We start from the raw sequence: 7,128 nt of genomic DNA on the forward strand, positions 1-7,128 counted from the left end.
CATGCTGTCATGTGCATTGCTTTCTCACTAGAGGGCGCTGTTAGCTCTGTTATAAGTAGTTTTCTCAGCTGCCATCAGTTGGCGCAGAGTTCAATGTATGTTGTTGAAGAGAATCAGAATGATCCTTATTCATTGATTTATGACATGCCAGTTTGATCAGTAATCGCACTTACACGTCATTAATAAATATTTGAGACCCCACAGGAAGTGCCAATCCTTACACAGCTTTTGCGTTTAGTTTCATGTTCTTGTGGAGTACTGTAAAACAGGCTATGGTGCAATCATGCTATTCTGTTATGGACAGTACCAATATAACATAGTTCTCTTAAGACATTTACATTTACCTTAACATAAAAAAACAGGCAAACTATATTTCATAACAAAAAGTACTGCAAATTCTATCAAAGCTCATGTGTCCAAAAATATCTTAATATAATATATAATATAAATAAGGAATTGATTGTTATTGTTTATATATATATATATATATATATATAGGGTCAGGAGGGTTACTTTTGAAATGTATTCCACTACAGATTATAGAATACATGCTGTAAAATGTAATTTGTAACGTATTCCGTTAGATTACTCAAGGTCAGTAACGTATTCTAAATACTTTGGATTACTTCTTCAGCACTGGTAGATTTTTTCACTTGTTTTGACTATAAAAACTCTGTCAGTACAGTAAGACAAAATACACATGTTAAAAATACATTCTCTGAAAAACCTAAATATCTTATGCAGTGTTGTTTCTAAAACAAGATAAATAAAACTGATCTTGTTTTAAGGATTTTTAGATATTTTTACAGGAAAACAATATAAAAATTATTATCAAGAATATTATTTTTTGCCCTAATATCAAAGGTCTTACTAGAAAAAAGAAATTATGATCCAACGTGAATTTTCTTGATAAAAAAATATGATCGTGCCTGGTAACGTGCATGTAAAATGGCTAGAAATAGCATTTTAGCTTAGCATAAAGCTGACAATTTACACAAGGTTTATTTCTATTTCTTCTGCTCCAAACTTACTTCAAACGTACTTCTCTGTCTGCTCGTATGAATGTAACACATCATAAGAAAGTGTTTCACCGCTGTTTAAATGCACTTTGGATCGCATCATTTATATGTATAAATGTTTTCCATCTGAAAGGACTAAATATTAAATTAAACAAATGACAATAAAATGCAAAGTAATCTCTTCAGTAATCAAAATACTTTTTGAATGTAACTGTATTCTAATTACCAATTATTTAAATTGTAACTGTAGTGGAATACAGTTACTTATATTTTGTATTTTAAATATGTAATCCCGTTACATGTATTCTGTTACTCCCCATATATATATATATATATATATATATATATATGAAATTTACATGCAGTATTTTAATAGAACAAAAAGGCCACTCAGTATCAGGAATACAAAAGTTTTATGTCACATTTTTAACCAATTGTTTTGACCAATTTTAATCAATAATACATTTTTAAAGCGCACAATTGCACTACAAATACACAACAATTAATCTAAATGCACTATAAACATTTTAAAATTTAAATAAAACAATTAAAAATATATAAACAGTGCCTAGTCAATGTAAAATACAAACGGAGAAGGTCACTGAGGTGACAAGCTCATGTGCAAAGCTGAAATTAAAGAGAGCATGTATGGTAGAGGGATGCAGGAGGTGTTTATTTCAGCCAGAGTCTTTAGGCTGAGTGCCGAGAGAAGGCTTTTATGAGGGATATATTAGGAGAGATGAAATATGAGGCACTGACGCTGATACTCACTTTTAAGTGAAAGTATCCTTTGCTTTCTTTTCCTTTTTTGCAAAGTCTTTACATTCAGACCTTGATTATTATATACTGTTATTCTTCAGAAAATGACTAGGCACTTACTCAAACCAGCTCCAGCATGGTTTTTTTATTTATTTTTTATTTTTATTTTTTTTGGAACAAAGGAAAGCCATTGTGCAGAGTATGACAGGGTAATTAAAGTGCTGTTATTTGTAAACGAAACTTCAGATGGGAACAGGGTAACAGAGTGAGAAAGACAGAGGTGTACTTTTCACATCAGAACTAATGAATGCCTTCTAATCTTTGCAATAAACGCTTTAGATTAGCTAACAATCCTACAGCACGCATCCATTCACATTCAAGTTCTCACAGTCTCTCTCTCTCTCTCTCTCTCTCTCTCTCTCACACACACACACACACACACACACACACACAATATAAAGAAAAGTAACTACAGAGAACAATGAATAACAGTAAATTAAACGGACACTTTCAGTATTTAGTGAGAGGTCACCCTTTCTCCCTCAGGTCATGACAGGAGAACACATACTCTGCTGCTAAATCTACTGTATACATTCAGCTTTTTCTCCAAGAACATATGAAAGTTTTCCGCATTACTCACTCTGCTGAATTCAGTCAGTATCTGTCCTGTGACTTTAAAATATGTGTGTCTGGTGGTCTCATATTTACTGCACTCAATGAGGAAGTGTAGTTCATCCTCTATGACACCTTGAGTGCAGTGTGAACACAGTCTGTCCTCTCTGGGTCTCTAGTTCTGTCTGTGCCGACCCGTCTCTACAGCCAGACTGTGCTCACTCACACGATACTTCGTCAGAAGCTTCCTGTGACGGTAGTCTTTAATTTTGGACCGATATTATGCCAATTCATATTCTGTCTTAATTTTTTGGAAATAGGATAATTAGTTTATTTCTTTGAGCTTGCTTTGCCAATGATGAATGTGTTCTTCTTGAGTCGTGTTTTGTATTTGTTTTAATTTTGCCTGCCTGAATTGAATTGATGAATTTAGCTGGTGTTTGTCTACTAAATACATTAAAGGGTCACTCTCTGGGTGTGCTGCTCTGTGTATAAACACTGTGATGGTGATTTTCTGGGGAAGATTCTGATAGCTGGAACCAGAATTTACTGGCTTTCTTTTGAATGTCAGTCAAGAGAGGGAATCTGCCTAGTTCTGCCCGACAGCCCAGGATAGAAACACTTCTGTGAACTCTCAGGATTTGTTTACAAAATTCAAGGTGAAAGATTTCTACTGGACTTTTGTCCCAGGTCTCATAATTCAGTTTATATTTGGGGCCCCAGATTCCACTGCCATACAGAAGGATGGGTTTGATGATGCTGTCAAAGATTTTCAGCCACAAATTAATAGGGAGGTTAAATTTAAATAGTGATTTTCTTACGCTATAATATACCCGCCGAGCCTTTTCTGTTAAGTCTTTTACTGCTAGTTCAAATTTCCAGAGGTCAAAATTGTCAGGCCTAGATAAGTAAAACAATAATATGACTAAGATTTGTTCCCCTGAGTGTAAACATATAGTTTTTGTCCTCAAGACGATTTTTCTTTTGAAAAATTATCACTTTTGACGTGTCCATGTTTATTGGCAATGCCCAACTACTGCAGTCATTTTCAAAATTTGAGAGCCTTTAACATAATCCCCCTTCAGTAGGTGACAAAAGCAGCAGGTCATCTGCGTACAGAAGACATTTGATTTCTCTGTCCTCTAGATTGAGTCCAGGGCTAGAAGAGAATTGAAGCAATGTGGCCAATTCATTTATATAAATATTAAATAAAGTTGGACTAAGGCTGCAGCCTTAGACGAACTTCCTTATTTTTGGCTGATATATTCATTTCTTCTGTTATTTCGTTTAATACAGCATTTGTTGTCTTTGTACATGTCTTTTATTAAATCATAAACCTTTCCTCCTATTCCACTCTGAATCAGTTTTAGGAATAGCCCAAACTGAATTAAATCCCTTTTTAAAATCAATGAAACAACCAAATATCTTCCCCTACTTTGTTTGGTGGACACGTTTGTATACACGTGTGTTCAGTGTGTAGATATGATCAGTTGTTCTCTGTTTTGGCATGAATCCAATTTGACAATTATGTAAAATCTTGTGTTCTTGGCAAGGGTGTAGCAGATGTGGGGGACACGTCCCCCAAACTCTTAAAAAAGGTGATTTTTGTCCCCCGCACTTTTCCAGGCTAAACCCATACTAAGTCCAAATGGTGGATATGTATACAGTATTTTTAGAATTTTGTTACTTTGGGCTGATTGAGCGACCATCCAGTCAATCACAGGTGAGTTTCATGAGCCGAAACAACCCTTACGTAATAGGCCGTCAGTCAGACAGTCTAATCAATGCGGCTCCGTTCATTTCTACAATGTTGCTTTCAACAATGCTCATTAATCCATGTTTTTTATCGGCATTGATGTTGGTCGAAATGAATAATCTAGAGATGGGGAACACACAAATGAGTTATTTATCAGTATATTGTTCTTGGTTGACAGCATTATGTGAGAAAAAAAAAGCAAAGGACAATCCTTCTTTTAAGCACACATTGTAATGTAGAGAAGATCTCCTCATTATAATACGGTGACTCATGTGAGGGGATGTAGATGGCCCACAGGTAAGTATCCTCATTTGTACAAATTAGTTCCTTTTTCATTTTAATCCAAATATGTGTTCTCCCTTTTTTAACAGGCTGAATGTTATGGAAAAGATGTTCTTTAAACCAAACAATAAAGCTTTGGCGATGTCCACTCTCCTGGTGCTGAGGTCATTTGTCCCAGTGTGCAGTATGATGTGTGATCCCAAAACATCCTCTCTCAGCAGCTTTAAAGCAGAGTGAGAGGTGGGACACCAGAGTTTCCTCACAGTTCTCCTGGGGAACAGTCGTCTGTGGTCCAGGTGGTTGCCTGCTTTTGCAGGAGCTAAAGACTCCCCATAAAAAACGTTGTTTTTCTTAATTGGGGCAAATAGATTTGTTATAAAGAATGTTCAAAGTGGGCTTACATTGACTGATTCAATCACAATGGAGATTCATTTGTTTATAGAATACTTCAGATGTTATGAAATGCCAAATGTGATAGAAATGATCAGGAAATGGTTAATCCTTTACAGGAGATTTTGAACAAGCATGATCTTAATTTGTTTCTCAAAAAAGCATGTTGCTGTTTCAAAAGTATTTGCATTAGTTGACAAATTTTGAAGTATAACTATTGCCCCAATATCTACACTATATCACTGTAAACCCACACTTGGGGTAATAGCTCCCCTCGCCACCTTTTAAAAAAATATATAATTTTAATCAAAACAACCTTCTGTTATTATTTATTTTCACACAAATAATGTTGCTCCATCAAAATTCAATAAAAAGAAATGTATTAATTAATTCTTGATACATTTTGTCCCTGAAAAAAAAGCTAATTTTCCTTAAGGTGTGCCTTTGGCCCCGTTGTATCCTACTATGCAAAAAGACTACATAAATGTCATATTAATTCTGTAATATTTGCATGAGGTTTGGGATCTCTTTGGTTAGGCCCTGAATAATTTAAGGTCAATAGGTCTTATATACACAAGGACATGAAGAGAATTGTAGGCATGCTTTGATTTTTTTTGTCTCTAAAAAGGAGAGCAACTTGTCATATTTGATTTATCATTGCAATCCGGTGAGCCTGAAGCCAGACTGAGCTCCTGTAACATTTCTGTCACTTCTCATTTCATATGTGTGCATATCTAAAGGGAACAAAGACCCATGTTCTTGAGTGCTCAAGTCTTTTATACTTATGGATCAACATTTAAACCAAAGGTTAAGCCAAATCTAATTTTTCATAAGCTATGATTTATAGTAACCAATCTCTTATATATAGCCCTTGATTTTATTATTATATATTTAGCTAATAGTGTGTATTATCATTGAAATCCACTAAATAAATGCACAGATAATGCAATTAATGGAAAAAAATTGTTTTCCCTTTGTCAACACGTCCCTGTTTAAATTACAGTGGATTATTCCAAATTCCATGCATTATATATAGAGAGCAAACGATATTCAACAATCATTATGAATAAACATGTACATGTTAGGGTATGAAATCCATCCACCAGAATTTGTTTGGCCCATTCTGAATTTATAAACAATGGAGACTCTGAATCTGGGATGTTGTTCATTGTAACAAAACAATCTAGATAGACGCATTCTACATTCTGACAGTTGTTTATGTGGGAAAGCAGAAACCAGGTTTGTTTAGACTACCAGTATATGAGTCATTTACCAAGTCCGCTGCACTCAGACTTTGTTTTTATAATCATAGTGCTTACAATTAAGGGCAAATTGTGAATCACTACATACGTGAACTTGCATTCTTTGTAGGATGATCAAATGTAAATGATCAAAGCTAAACTGTTATTAAAAAGATCTGGAACTACAGTATATGTATATTAGAGTATACATGTATATTAGCAGCACATTATTAAAACAGTTATTCAGAGCGATGCATTGATGCTGATGATATAATCTAAACATGGAAAGATAATTTTGCCTGTACTAATGTCTTAGCAGCTCTAGTTTTAAGAAAACACATAACCAGCCATATCCCTTCACTGCTTACTAGTCTTAATACAATCTCAGCAACACGTTATTTTTGCTTTTTAAAAGGTGCAGAGCTTTGGCCTCTGAAGACGTTTAAGATTACAAATGTGAAACTGATTCTGTAGCATGGTGGTCACACTATGCATGTCTACATTTAGTCATGCAAATAAGAAACGCTGAATGCATTTTAAACATCTAGAGTATTCATAGCAACATGTACTGTACTGTAACCTGCATTTAGTACAGAATGAACCAATAAAATGAAAAACCGTGTGGTGCTACAGGGGGCTGTGGAGGTAAACATAGCTTGAATACGTAAACGTGCACTCACATGAGAACTTTCGTTGTGTAGTGTTAAAAAACAACGTACGTTTTTGTGTGAAAGTGTGCCACTGTGAAAAGCTTCTCTCATAGTGCTCATGAATGTGCAATGGACATCAAGATTTTCACTGACAAATTACATTTCAGGATATTTTTCATGAACAATGTATTGTATGCCTTCAGAAGATACTTTTGGGTCTTTTTTTAATCAACTGCCATTGTATTGGAAAGATCAATTAATTACAACACAAGACTGATTCTGAGTCTGCAAGATGAAAATTTTCCAGTCTGATAAACAGTTAGCGAGGAACAAACCTAGAAACAGTTGAAAAAAAATATATATAGTTCTAACAGCATGATAGGTAGCAAAAAGAGGAAAAACATACATAAATAGTGTAG

This window comes from Myxocyprinus asiaticus, chromosome 44 (genome assembly GCF_019703515.2).
Source record: "Myxocyprinus asiaticus isolate MX2 ecotype Aquarium Trade chromosome 44, UBuf_Myxa_2, whole genome shotgun sequence".
Taxonomy (NCBI): domain Eukaryota; kingdom Metazoa; phylum Chordata; class Actinopteri; order Cypriniformes; family Catostomidae; genus Myxocyprinus; species Myxocyprinus asiaticus.